The 13,753-nt window shown below is 36.6% G+C and overlaps 13 non-coding genes across 13 annotated transcripts; all 13 read right to left on the bottom strand.

Annotated features, from left to right (window-relative positions):
- Positions 1-731: 731 nt before the first annotated feature.
- On the bottom strand, positions 732-814 carry TRNAL-CAG (transfer RNA leucine (anticodon CAG)). The gene has a single exon. It is a non-coding gene; the product is annotated as a tRNA-Leu (tRNA).
- A 676-nt stretch (positions 815-1,490) lies between these two features.
- Positions 1,491-1,563, bottom strand: TRNAF-GAA (transfer RNA phenylalanine (anticodon GAA)). The gene has a single exon. It is a non-coding gene; the product is annotated as a tRNA-Phe (tRNA).
- Positions 1,564-2,462: 899 nt separating this feature from the next.
- Positions 2,463-2,545, bottom strand: TRNAL-CAG (transfer RNA leucine (anticodon CAG)). The gene has a single exon. It is a non-coding gene; the product is annotated as a tRNA-Leu (tRNA).
- Positions 2,546-3,226: 681 nt separating this feature from the next.
- Positions 3,227-3,299, bottom strand: TRNAF-GAA (transfer RNA phenylalanine (anticodon GAA)). Its single transcript has one exon. It is a non-coding gene; the product is annotated as a tRNA-Phe (tRNA).
- An 899-nt stretch (positions 3,300-4,198) lies between these two features.
- Positions 4,199-4,281, bottom strand: TRNAL-CAG (transfer RNA leucine (anticodon CAG)). The gene has a single exon. It is a non-coding gene; the product is annotated as a tRNA-Leu (tRNA).
- Positions 4,282-4,961: 680 nt separating this feature from the next.
- Positions 4,962-5,034, bottom strand: TRNAF-GAA (transfer RNA phenylalanine (anticodon GAA)). The gene has a single exon. It is a non-coding gene; the product is annotated as a tRNA-Phe (tRNA).
- An 898-nt stretch (positions 5,035-5,932) lies between these two features.
- TRNAL-CAG (transfer RNA leucine (anticodon CAG)) lies at positions 5,933-6,015 on the bottom strand. The gene has a single exon. It is a non-coding gene; the product is annotated as a tRNA-Leu (tRNA).
- Positions 6,016-6,693: 678 nt separating this feature from the next.
- TRNAF-GAA (transfer RNA phenylalanine (anticodon GAA)) lies at positions 6,694-6,766 on the bottom strand. Its single transcript has one exon. It is a non-coding gene; the product is annotated as a tRNA-Phe (tRNA).
- Positions 6,767-7,665: 899 nt separating this feature from the next.
- Positions 7,666-7,748, bottom strand: TRNAL-CAG (transfer RNA leucine (anticodon CAG)). The gene has a single exon. It is a non-coding gene; the product is annotated as a tRNA-Leu (tRNA).
- Positions 7,749-8,428: 680 nt separating this feature from the next.
- Positions 8,429-8,501, bottom strand: TRNAF-GAA (transfer RNA phenylalanine (anticodon GAA)). The gene has a single exon. It is a non-coding gene; the product is annotated as a tRNA-Phe (tRNA).
- An 898-nt stretch (positions 8,502-9,399) lies between these two features.
- TRNAL-CAG (transfer RNA leucine (anticodon CAG)) lies at positions 9,400-9,482 on the bottom strand. The gene has a single exon. It is a non-coding gene; the product is annotated as a tRNA-Leu (tRNA).
- A 678-nt stretch (positions 9,483-10,160) lies between these two features.
- TRNAF-GAA (transfer RNA phenylalanine (anticodon GAA)) lies at positions 10,161-10,233 on the bottom strand. Its single transcript has one exon. It is a non-coding gene; the product is annotated as a tRNA-Phe (tRNA).
- An 899-nt stretch (positions 10,234-11,132) lies between these two features.
- Positions 11,133-11,215, bottom strand: TRNAL-CAG (transfer RNA leucine (anticodon CAG)). Its single transcript has one exon. It is a non-coding gene; the product is annotated as a tRNA-Leu (tRNA).
- Positions 11,216-13,753: the final 2,538 nt, after the last annotated feature.

Genomic DNA, 13,753 nt, shown 5'->3' with positions numbered 1-13,753 from the left:
ATGAGTAGAAAAAAAATGCAATTTTGACAGATTTTTTTACATTTCCAATTTGACTCTATTCATCATGTTCATTCTAACCCTGTGTTTATGAGACAGGTGATGGTTGCACATAAAACACAATGTGCATGCATAATGTTACATCAAGTTTTATTTGATATTAGATGCAAATAATTGGAGCAAAAAAGGAGACAAAAATTTAGAGAAAATATTTTAATGATTGTTAACTTTCAATGTGAAAACGTTTGTCCCAAAATGTGCTGAAACTTAGATGTCAGTATCGCATGCGCATTTCAGACTTTTTAATCTATGATTACCTACTTTTTCAGCTTTTGTTTATTAAGTACTGTTATGGTCTATTGAGGAATGAGGTAAACAAATATGAAATTAGACTTACCTGCAATTCAGTTTATAGAAATCTCCCAGAACAGCCCCATAGGATGTGGAATCTCCGACCTAATAGGGAAAGAGAACACAAAGAGGTGAAATAATCCTCCCCATTCACCGCCCATAGTATTTTTATGGTGCCAAGACAGCTAACATATGCACATAAAACCTATTTCACAATCCTAGAGTTCCGTTTATAGATGACAATTTCAGATTCACCCCAAAAACTCCCAGGTAGTCATAACTTTGGGATCAGGTTTTTTAAGGCCCATTGCTAAGTTTGGTTTGAGCCCCATCTAATCAATAACTGAAGGGAATCTGTATAGTTTCATGAAACGAAAAGGTGATGTCAGAAGTGGGATTTGAACCCACGCCTCCAAGAGAGACTGCGACCTGAACGCAGCGCCTTAGACCGCTCGGCCATCCTGACTTCTTGTGGATTTTGTACCTTAACCAACTTGTCGCAACACACAAAAACATTAATAAATAGCATTTTTCATGTGTGTACTTTTTGTCAGCATTAATTTTCAAACCTCCTTTTATTTTGTTAGGATGTTAGAAATGTTAGATTTCTCACAAAATGCGGTGATGCATCATATTTCTTCAGAAACTACCATTTGGCCACACAGCAGGGCTTTGAAAATAAGAGCACCATTCGGGTTCTGGAATGCAGATTTTGCAAGAATAGTTTGCGGTAAAATTTTCAGAGTACCAAACATACCAAAAACAGCAGAAACCCCCCCAAAGTGACCCCATTTTAGAAATTACTTCTCACAATGAATCCATATACACCACAGCATTTCATAGTCAAACATACATGGCTGAAATCATTCAGCTAGTGTCTGATACATGATGCCTGTATCAGCTATCCGGTTCCCATTAAATCCTCTTACAGCTTAGTGAAATGGAAATAAACAAAATAGAGGAAAAATTAAAAAGAATAATAATTTGCTCAAAAGGAAAAGCTCCCATTTCTCATCTTTTCAACATTTTATTTTCTGTAGATAGTTAAGATTTTTAGGCCTTTTTTCATTTTCTTTCAGTCATCAGCCCATGTGCTTTGTTCATTTTCTCCTTAAAATGTAAACAGTGAAGAAAAATTATGTTGCCGAAACCCGGGATCGAACCAGGGACCTTTAGATCTTCAGTCTAACGCTCTCCCAACTGAGCTATTTCGGCCAAACACAAACAACTTTAAGAGTGTTTGACACTCGGCAAATGTCAAGCGAAACCCCTGAAAATGTATATTTTTATTTTTGCTTTGACTAGTTTTTGCAGCATGATTTCTATTTGAAACTCCTGCCATTTTGTTGTACATGTTTAATAACTTTCATTAACTCTTTGTGAATGAGTAGAAAAAAAATGCAATTTTGACAGATTTTTTTACATTTCCAATTTGACTCTATTCATCATGTTCATTCTAACCCTGTGTTTATGAGACAGGTGATGGTTGCACATAAAACACAATGTGCATGCATAATGTTACATCAAGTTTTATTTGATATTAGATGCAAATAATTGGAGCAAAAAAGGAGACAAAAATTTTGAGAAAATATTTTAATGATTGTTAACTTTCAATGTGAAAACGTTTGTCCCAAAATGTGCTGAAACTTAGATGTCAGTATCGCATGCGCATTTCAGACTTTTTAATCTATGATTACCTACTTTTTCAGCTTTTGTTTATTAAGTACTGTTATGGTCTATTGAGGAATGAGGTAAACAAATATGAAATTAGACTTACCTGCAATTCAGTTTATAGAAATCTCCCAGAACAGCCCCATAGGATGTGGAATCTCCGACCTAATAGGGAAAGAGAACACAAAGAGGTGAAATAATCCTCCCCATTCACCGCCCATAGTATTTTTATGGTGCCAAGACAGCTAACATATGCACATAAAACCTATTTCACAATCCTAGAGTTCCGTTTATAGATGACAATTTCAGATTCACCCCAAAAACTCCCAGGTAGTCATAACTTTGGGATCAGGTTTTTTAAGGCCCATTGCTAAGTTTGGTTTGAGCCCCATCTAATCAATAACTGAAGGGAATCTGTATAGTTTCATGAAACGAAAAGGTGATGTCAGAAGTGGGATTTGAACCCACGCCTCCAAGAGAGACTGCGACCTGAACGCAGCGCCTTAGACCGCTCGGCCATCCTGACTTCTTGTGGATTTTGTACCTTAACCAACTTGTCGCAACACACAAAAACATTAATAAATAGCATTTTTCATGTGTGTACTTTTTGTCAGCATTAATTTTCAAACCTCCTTTTATTTTGTTAGGATGTTAGAAATGTTAGATTTCTCACAAAATGCGGTGATGCATCATATTTCTTCAGAAACTACCATTTGGCCACACAGCAGGGCTTTGAAAATAAGAGCACCATTCGGGTTTTGGAATGCAGATTTTTGCAAGAATAGTTTGCGGTAAAATTTTCAGAGTACCAAACATACCAAAAACAGCAGAAACCCCCCCCCCCAAAGTGACCCCATTTTAGAAATTACTTCTCACAATGAATCCATATACACCACAGCATTTCATAGTCAAACATACATGGCTGAAATCATTCAGCTAGTGTCTGATACATGATGCCTGTATCAGCTATCCGGTTCCCATTAAATCCTCTTACAGCTTAGTGAAATGGAAATAAACAAAATAGAGGAAAAATTAAAAAGAATAATAATTTGCTCAAAAGGAAAAGCTCCCATTTCTCATCTTTTCAACATTTTATTTTCTGTAGATAGTTAAGATTTTTAGGCCTTTTTTCATTTTCTTTCAGTCATCAGCCCATGTGCTTTGTTCATTTTCTCCTTAAAATGTAAACAGTGAAGAAAAATTATGTTGCCGAAACCCGGGATCGAACCAGGGACCTTTAGATCTTCAGTCTAACGCTCTCCCAACTGAGCTATTTCGGCCAAACACAAACAACTTTAAGAGTGTTTGACACTCGGCAAATGTCAAGCGAAACCCCTGAAAATGTATATTTTTATTTTTGCTTTGACTAGTTTTTGCAGCATGATTTCTATTTGAAACTCCTGCCATTTTGTTGTACATGTTTAATAACTTTCATTAACTCTTTGTGAATGAGTAGAAAAAAAATGCAATTTTGACAGATTTTTTTACATTTCCAATTTGACTCTATTCATCATGTTCATTCTAACCCTGTGTTTATGAGACAGGTGATGGTTGCACATAAAACACAATGTGCATGCATAATGTTACATCAAGTTTTATTTGATATTAGATGCAAATAATTGGAGCAAAAAAGGAGACAAAAATTTAGAGAAAATATTTTAATGATTGTTAACTTTCAATGTGAAAACGTTTGTCCCAAAATGTGCTGAAACTTAGATGTCAGTATCGCATGCGCATTTCAGACTTTTTAATCTATGATTACCTACTTTTTCAGCTTTTGTTTATTAAGTACTGTTATGGTCTATTGAGGAATGAGGTAAACAAATATGAAATTAGACTTACCTGCAATTCAGTTTATAGAAATCTCCCAGAACAGCCCCATAGGATGTGGAATCTCCGACCTAATAGGGAAAGAGAACACAAAGAGGTGAAATAATCCTCCCCATTCACCGCCCATAGTATTTTTATGGTGCCAAGACAGCTAACATATGCACATAAAACCTATTTCACAATCCTAGAGTTCCGTTTATAGATGACAATTTCAGATTCACCCCAAAAACTCCCAGGTAGTCATAACTTTGGGATCAGGTTTTTTAAGGCCCATTGCTAAGTTTGGTTTGAGCCCCATCTAATCAATAACTGAAGGGAATCTGTATAGTTTCATGAAACGAAAAGGTGATGTCAGAAGTGGGATTTGAACCCACGCCTCCAAGAGAGACTGCGACCTGAACGCAGCGCCTTAGACCGCTCGGCCATCCTGACTTCTTGTGGATTTTGTACCTTAACCAACTTGTCGCAACACACAAAAACATTAATAAATAGCATTTTTCATGTGTGTACTTTTTGTCAGCATTAATTTTCAAACCTCCTTTTATTTTGTTAGGATGTTAGAAATGTTAGATTTCTCACAAAATGCGGTGATGCATCATATTTCTTCAGAAACTACCATTTGGCCACACAGCAGGGCTTTGAAAATAAGAGCACCATTCGGGTTTTGGAATGCAGATTTTGCAAGAATAGTTTGCGGTAAAATTTTCAGAGTACCAAACATACCAAAAACAGCAGAAACCCCCCCCCCCAAAGTGACCCCATTTTAGAAATTACTTCTCACAATGAATCCATATACACCACAGCATTTCATAGTCAAACATACATGGCTGAAATCATTCAGCTAGTGTCTGATACATGATGCCTGTATCAGCTATCCGGTTCCCATTAAATCCTCTTACAGCTTAGTGAAATGGAAATAAACAAAATAGAGGAAAAATTAAAAAAAATAATAATTTGCTCAAAAGGAAAAGCTCCCATTTCTCATCTTGTCAACATTTTATTTTCTGTAGATAGTTAAGATTTTTAGGCCTTTTTTCATTTTCTTTCAGTCATCAGCCCATGTGCTTTGTTCATTTTCTCCTTAAAATGTAAACAGTGAAGAAAAATTATGTTGCCAAAACCCGGGATCGAACCAGGGACCTTTAGATCTTCAGTCTAACGCTCTCCCAACTGAGCTATTTCGGCCAAACACAAACAACTTTAGGAGTGTTTGACACTCGGCAAATGTCAAGCGAAACCCCTGAAAATGTATATTTTTATTTTTGCTTTGACTAGTTTTGCAGCATGATTTCTATTTGAAACTCCTGCCATTTTGTTGTACATGTTTAATAACTTTCATTAACTCTTTGTGAATGAGTAGAAAAAAAATGCAATTTTGACAGATTTTTTTACATTTCCAATTTGACCCTATTCATCATGTTCATTCTAACCCTGTGTTTATGAGACAGGTGATGGTTGCACATAAAACACAATGTGCATGCATAATGTTACATCAAGTTTTATTTGATATTAGATGCAAATAATTGGAGCAAAAAAGGAGACAAAACTTTAGAGAAAATATTTTAATGATTGTTAACTTTCAATGTGAAAACGTTTGTCCCAAAATGTGCTGAAACTTAGATGTCAGTATCGCATGCGCATTTCAGACTTTTTAATCTATGATTACCTACTTTTTCAGCTTTTGTTTATTAAGTACTGTTATGGTCTATTGAGGAATGAGGTAAACAAATATGAAATTAGACTTACCTGCAATTCAGTTTATAGAAATCTCCCAGAACAGCCCCATAGGATGTGGAATCTCCGACCTAATAGGGAAAGAGAACACAAAGAGGTGAAATAATCCTCCCCATTCACCGCCCATAGTATTTTTATGGTGCCAAGACAGCTAACATATGCACATAAAACCTATTTCACAATCCTAGAGTTCCGTTTATAGATGACAATTTCAGATTCACCCCAAAAACTCCCAGGTAGTCATAACTTTGGGATCAGGTTTTTTAAGGCCCATTGCTAAGTTTGGTTTGAGCCCCATCTAATCAATAACTGAAGGGAATCTGTATAGTTTCATGAAACGAAAAGGTGATGTCAGAAGTGGGATTTGAACCCACGCCTCCAAGAGAGACTGCGACCTGAACGCAGCGCCTTAGACCGCTCGGCCATCCTGACTTCTTGTGGATTTTGTACCTTAACCAACTTGTCGCAACACACAAAAACATTAATAAATAGCATTTTTCATGTGTGTACTTTTTGTCAGCATTAATTTTCAAACCTCCTTTTATTTTGTTAGGATGTTAGAAATGTTAGATTTCTCACAAAATGCGGTGATGCATCATATTTCTTCAGAAACTACCATTTGGCCACACAGCAGGGCTTTGAAAATAAGAGCACCATTCGGGTTTTGGAATGCAGATTTTGCAAGAATAGTTTGCGGTAAAATTTTCAGAGTACCAAACATACCAAAAACAGCAGAAACCCCCCCCCAAAGTGACCCCATTTTAGAAATTACTTCTCACAATGAATCCATATACACCACAGCATTTCATAGTCAAACATACATGGCTGAAATCATTCAGCTAGTGTCTGATACATGATGCCTGTATCAGCTATCCGGTTCCCATTAAATCCTCTTACAGCTTAGTGAAATGGAAATAAACAAAATAGAGGAAAAATTAAAAAAAATAATAATTTGCTCAAAAGGAAAAGCTCCCATTTCTCATCTTGTCAACATTTTATTTTCTGTAGATAGTTAAGATTTTTAGGCCTTTTTTCATTTTCTTTCAGTCATCAGCCCATGTGCTTTGTTCATTTTCTCCTTAAAATGTAAACAGTGAAGAAAAATTATGTTGCCGAAACCCGGGATCGAACCAGGGACCTTTAGATCTTCAGTCTAACGCTCTCCCAACTGAGCTATTTCGGCCAAACACAAACAACTTTAGGAGTGTTTGACACTCGGCAAATGTCAAGCGAAACCCCTGAAAATGTATATTTTTATTTTTGCTTTGACTAGTTTTTGCAGCATGATTTCTATTTGAAACTCCTGCCATTTTGTTGTACATGTTTAATAACTTTCATTAACTCTTTGTGAATGAGTAGAAAAAAAATGCAATTTTGACAGATTTTTTTACATTTCCAATTTGACCCTATTCATCATGTTCATTCTAACCCTGTGTTTATGAGACAGGTGATGGTTGCACATAAAACACAATGTGCATGCATAATGTTACATCAAGTTTTATTTGATATTAGATGCAAATAATTGGAGCAAAAAAGGAGACAAAACTTTAGAGAAAATATTTTAATGATTGTTAACTTTCAATGTGAAAACGTTTGTCCCAAAATGTGCTGAAACTTAGATGTCAGTATCGCATGCGCATTTCAGACTTTTTAATCTATGATTACCTACTTTTTCAGCTTTTGTTTATTAAGTACTGTTATGGTCTATTGAGGAATGAGGTAAACAAATATGAAATTAGACTTACCTGCAATTCAGTTTATAGAAATCTCCCAGAACAGCCCCATAGGATGTGGAATCTCCGACCTAATAGGGAAAGAGAACACAAAGAGGTGAAATAATCCTCCCCATTCACCGCCCATAGTATTTTTATGGTGCCAAGACAGCTAACATATGCACATAAAACCTATTTCACAATCCTAGAGTTCCGTTTATAGATGACAATTTCAGATTCACCCCAAAAACTCCCAGGTAGTCATAACTTTGGGATCAGGTTTTTTAAGGCCCATTGCTAAGTTTGGTTTGAGCCCCATCTAATCAATAACTGAAGGGAATCTGTATAGTTTCATGAAACGAAAAGGTGATGTCAGAAGTGGGATTTGAACCCACGCCTCCAAGAGAGACTGCGACCTGAACGCAGCGCCTTAGACCGCTCGGCCATCCTGACTTCTTGTGGATTTTGTACCTTAACCAACTTGTCGCAACACACAAAAACATTAATAAATAGCATTTTTCATGTGTGTACTTTTTGTCAGCATTAATTTTCAAACCTCCTTTTATTTTGTTAGGATGTTAGAAATGTTAGATTTCTCACAAAATGCGGTGATGCATCATATTTCTTCAGAAACTACCATTTGGCCACACAGCAGGGCTTTGAAAATAAGAGCACCATTCGGGTTTTGGAATGCAGATTTTGCAAGAATAGTTTGCGGTAAAATTTTCAGAGTACCAAACATACCAAAAACAGCAGAAACCCCCCCCCCCAAAGTGACCCCATTTTAGAAATTACTTCTCACAATGAATCCATATACACCACAGCATTTCATAGTCAAACATACATGGCTGAAATCATTCAGCTAGTGTCTGATACATGATGCCTGTATCAGCTATCCGGTTCCCATTAAATCCTCTTACAGCTTAGTGAAATGGAAATAAACAAAATAGAGGAAAAATTAAAAAAAATAATAATTTGCTCAAAAGGAAAAGCTCCCATTTCTCATCTTGTCAACATTTTATTTTCTGTAGATAGTTAAGATTTTTAGGCCTTTTTTCATTTTCTTTCAGTCATCAGCCCATGTGCTTTGTTCATTTTCTCCTTAAAATGTAAACAGTGAAGAAAAATTATGTTGCCAAAACCCGGGATCGAACCAGGGACCTTTAGATCTTCAGTCTAACGCTCTCCCAACTGAGCTATTTCGGCCAAACACAAACAACTTTAGGAGTGTTTGACACTCGGCAAATGTCAAGCGAAACCCCTGAAAATGTATATTTTTATTTTTGCTTTGACTAGTTTTGCAGCATGATTTCTATTTGAAACTCCTGCCATTTTGTTGTACATGTTTAATAACTTTCATTAACTCTTTGTGAATGAGTAGAAAAAAAATGCAATTTTGACAGATTTTTTTACATTTCCAATTTGACCCTATTCATCATGTTCATTCTAACCCTGTGTTTATGAGACAGGTGATGGTTGCACATAAAACACAATGTGCATGCATAATGTTACATCAAGTTTTATTTGATATTAGATGCAAATAATTGGAGCAAAAAAGGAGACAAAACTTTAGAGAAAATATTTTAATGATTGTTAACTTTCAATGTGAAAACGTTTGTCCCAAAATGTGCTGAAACTTAGATGTCAGTATCGCATGCGCATTTCAGACTTTTTAATCTATGATTACCTACTTTTTCAGCTTTTGTTTATTAAGTACTGTTATGGTCTATTGAGGAATGAGGTAAACAAATATGAAATTAGACTTACCTGCAATTCAGTTTATAGAAATCTCCCAGAACAGCCCCATAGGATGTGGAATCTCCGACCTAATAGGGAAAGAGAACACAAAGAGGTGAAATAATCCTCCCCATTCACCGCCCATAGTATTTTTATGGTGCCAAGACAGCTAACATATGCACATAAAACCTATTTCACAATCCTAGAGTTCCGTTTATAGATGACAATTTCAGATTCACCCCAAAAACTCCCAGGTAGTCATAACTTTGGGATCAGGTTTTTTAAGGCCCATTGCTAAGTTTGGTTTGAGCCCCATCTAATCAATAACTGAAGGGAATCTGTATAGTTTCATGAAACGAAAAGGTGATGTCAGAAGTGGGATTTGAACCCACGCCTCCAAGAGAGACTGCGACCTGAACGCAGCGCCTTAGACCGCTCGGCCATCCTGACTTCTTGTGGATTTTGTACCTTAACCAACTTGTCGCAACACACAAAAACATTAATAAATAGCATTTTTCATGTGTGTACTTTTTGTCAGCATTAATTTTCAAACCTCCTTTTATTTTGTTAGGATGTTAGAAATGTTAGATTTCTCACAAAATGCGGTGATGCATCATATTTCTTCAGAAACTACCATTTGGCCACACAGCAGGGCTTTGAAAATAAGAGCACCATTCGGGTTTTGGAATGCAGATTTTGCAAGAATAGTTTGCGGTAAAATTTTCAGAGTACCAAACATACCAAAAACAGCAGAAACCCCCCCCCAAAGTGACCCCATTTTAGAAATTACTTCTCACAATGAATCCATATACACCACAGCATTTCATAGTCAAACATACATGGCTGAAATCATTCAGCTAGTGTCTGATACATGATGCCTGTATCAGCTATCCGGTTCCCATTAAATCCTCTTACAGCTTAGTGAAATGGAAATAAACAAAATAGAGGAAAAATTAAAAAAAATAATAATTTGCTCAAAAGGAAAAGCTCCCATTTCTCATCTTGTCAACATTTTATTTTCTGTAGATAGTTAAGATTTTTAGGCCTTTTTTCATTTTCTTTCAGTCATCAGCCCATGTGCTTTGTTCATTTTCTCCTTAAAATGTAAACAGTGAAGAAAAATTATGTTGCCGAAACCCGGGATCGAACCAGGGACCTTTAGATCTTCAGTCTAACGCTCTCCCAACTGAGCTATTTCGGCCAAACACAAACAACTTTAGGAGTGTTTGACACTCGGCAAATGTCAAGCGAAACCCCTGAAAATGTATATTTTTATTTTTGCTTTGACTAGTTTTTGCAGCATGATTTCTATTTGAAACTCCTGCCATTTTGTTGTACATGTTTAATAACTTTCATTAACTCTTTGTGAATGAGTAGAAAAAAAATGCAATTTTGACAGATTTTTTTACATTTCCAATTTGACCCTATTCATCATGTTCATTCTAACCCTGTGTTTATGAGACAGGTGATGGTTGCACATAAAACACAATGTGCATGCATAATGTTACATCAAGTTTTATTTGATATTAGATGCAAATAATTGGAGCAAAAAAGGAGACAAAACTTTAGAGAAAATATTTTAATGATTGTTAACTTTCAATGTGAAAACGTTTGTCCCAAAATGTGCTGAAACTTAGATGTCAGTATCGCATGCGCATTTCAGACTTTTTAATCTATGATTACCTACTTTTTCAGCTTTTGTTTATTAAGTACTGTTATGGTCTATTGAGGAATGAGGTAAACAAATATGAAATTAGACTTACCTGCAATTCAGTTTATAGAAATCTCCCAGAACAGCCCCATAGGATGTGGAATCTCCGACCTAATAGGGAAAGAGAACACAAAGAGGTGAAATAATCCTCCCCATTCACCGCCCATAGTATTTTTATGGTGCCAAGACAGCTAACATATGCACATAAAACCTATTTCACAATCCTAGAGTTCCGTTTATAGATGACAATTTCAGATTCACCCCAAAAACTCCCAGGTAGTCATAACTTTGGGATCAGGTTTTTTAAGGCCCATTGCTAAGTTTGGTTTGAGCCCCATCTAATCAATAACTGAAGGGAATCTGTATAGTTTCATGAAACGAAAAGGTGATGTCAGAAGTGGGATTTGAACCCACGCCTCCAAGAGAGACTGCGACCTGAACGCAGCGCCTTAGACCGCTCGGCCATCCTGACTTCTTGTGGATTTTGTACCTTAACCAACTTGTCGCAACACACAAAAACATTAATAAATAGCATTTTTCATGTGTGTACTTTTTGTCAGCATTAATTTTCAAACCTCCTTTTATTTTGTTAGGATGTTAGAAATGTTAGATTTCTCACAAAATGCGGTGATGCATCATATTTCTTCAGAAACTACCATTTGGCCACACAGCAGGGCTTTGAAAATAAGAGCACCATTCGGGTTTTGGAATGCAGATTTTGCAAGAATAGTTTGCGGTAAAATTTTCAGAGTACCAAACATACCAAAAACAGCAGAAACCCCCCAAAGTGACCCCATTTTAGAAATTACTTCTCACAATGAATCCATATACACCACAGCATTTCATAGTCAAACATACATTGCTGAAATCATTCAGCTAGTGTCTGATACATGATGCCCGTATCAGCTATCCGGTTCCCATTAAATCCTCTTACAGCTTAGTGAAATGGAAATAAACAAAATAGAGGAAAAATTAAAAAAAATAATAATTTGCTCAAAAGGAAAAGCTCCCATTTCTCATCTTTTCAACATTTTATTTTCTGTAGATAGTTAAGATTTTTAGGCCTTTTTTCATTTTCTTTAAGTCATCAGCCCATGTGCTTTGTTCTTTTTCTCCTTAAAATGTAAACAGTGAAGAAAAATTATGTTGCCGAAAGCCGGGATCGAACCAGGGACCTTAAGATCTTCAGTCTAACGCTCTCCCAACTGAGCTATTTCAGCCAAACACAAACAACTTTAGGAGTGTTTGACACTCGGCAAATGTCAAGCAAAACCTCTGAAAATGTATATTTTTATTTTTGCTTTGACTAGTTTTTGCAGCATGATTTCTATTTGAAATTCCTGCCATTTTGTTGTACATGTTTAATAACTTTCATTAACTCTTTGTGAATGAGTAGAAAAAAATGCAATTTTGACAGATTTTTTTACATTTCCAATTTGACTCTATTCATCACGTTCATTCTAACCCTGTGTTTATGAGACAGGTAATGGTTGCACATAAAACACAATGTGCATGCATAATGTTACATCAAGTTTTATTTGATATTAGATGCAAATAATTGGAGCAAAAAAGGAGACAAAAATTTAGAGAAAATATTTTAATGATTGTTAACTTTCAATGTGAAAACGTTTGTCCCAAAATGTGCTGAAACTTAGATGTCAGTATCGCATGCGCATTTCAGACTTTTGAATCTATGATTACCTACTTTTTCAGCTTTTGTTTATTAAGTACTGTTATGGTCTATTGAGGAATGAGGTAAACAAATATGAAATTAGACTTACCTGCAATTCAGTTTACAGAAATCTCCCAGAACAGCCCCATAGGATGTGGAATCTCCGACCTAATAGGGAAAGAGAACACAAAGAGGTGAAATAATCCTCCCCATTCACCGCCCATAGTATTTTTATGGTGCCAAGACAGCTAACATATGCACATAAAACCTATTTCACAATCCTAGAGTTCCGTTTATAGATGACAATTTCAGATTCACCCCAAAAACTCCCAGGTAGTCATAACTTTGGGATCAGGTTTTTAAGGCCCATTGCTAAGTTTGGTTTGAGCCCCATCTAATCAATAACTGAAGGGAATCTGTATAGTTTCATGAAACGAAAAGGTGATGTCAGAAGTGGGATTTGAACCCACGCCTCCAAGAGAGACTGCGACCTGAACGCAGCGCCTTAGACTGCTCGGCCATCCTGACTTCTTGTGGATTTTGTACCTTAACCAACTTGTCGCAACACACAAAAACATTAATAAATAGCATTTTTCATGTGTGTACTTTTTGTCAGCATTAATTTTCAAACCTCCTTTTATTTTGTTAGGATGTTAGAAATGTTAGATTTCTCACAAAATGCGGTGATGTGTTATGGCTGGCAATCAGGCAACACAGCGTGCAGTAATCAGCGCACATACAGAGTTCTGGCAATAACCAAAAACAATAGGACGAGCTCTGAGACGTGGAATCTCTGTAGACTGCAGTACCTGATCTATCCTCACACAACTATAAGCAGCAGTGGATTGCGCCTATAACTACCTATGCAACTCGGCACTGCCTGAGGAGCTGACTAGCCTGAAGATAGAAATACAAGCCTGACTTACCTCAGAGAAATACCCCAAAGGAATAGGCAGCCCCCCACATATAATGACTGTTAGCAAGATGAAAAGACAAACGTAGGAATGAAATAGATTCAGCAAAGTGAGGCCCGATATTCTAGACAGAGCGAGGATAGCAAAGAGAACTATGCAGTCTACAAAAAACCCTAAAACGAAAACCACGCAAAGGGGCAAAAAGACCCACCGTGCCGAACTAACAGCACGGCGGTGCACCCCTTTGCTTCTCAGAGCTTCCAGCAAAAGTTAATAGCAAGCTGGACAGAAAAAACAGAAAACAAACTAGAAGCACTTATCTAGCAGAGCAGCAGGCCCAAGGAAAGATGCAGTAGCTCAGATCCAACACTGGAACATTGACAAGGAGCAAGGAAGACAGACTCAGGTGGAGCTAAATAGCAAG

The sequence above is a fragment of the Ranitomeya imitator genome, chromosome 10 (genome assembly GCF_032444005.1).
Source record: "Ranitomeya imitator isolate aRanImi1 chromosome 10, aRanImi1.pri, whole genome shotgun sequence".
Classification (NCBI taxonomy): Eukaryota; Metazoa; Chordata; class Amphibia; order Anura; family Dendrobatidae; genus Ranitomeya; species Ranitomeya imitator.
This window is presented reverse-complemented; position numbering and strand designations above follow the sequence as displayed.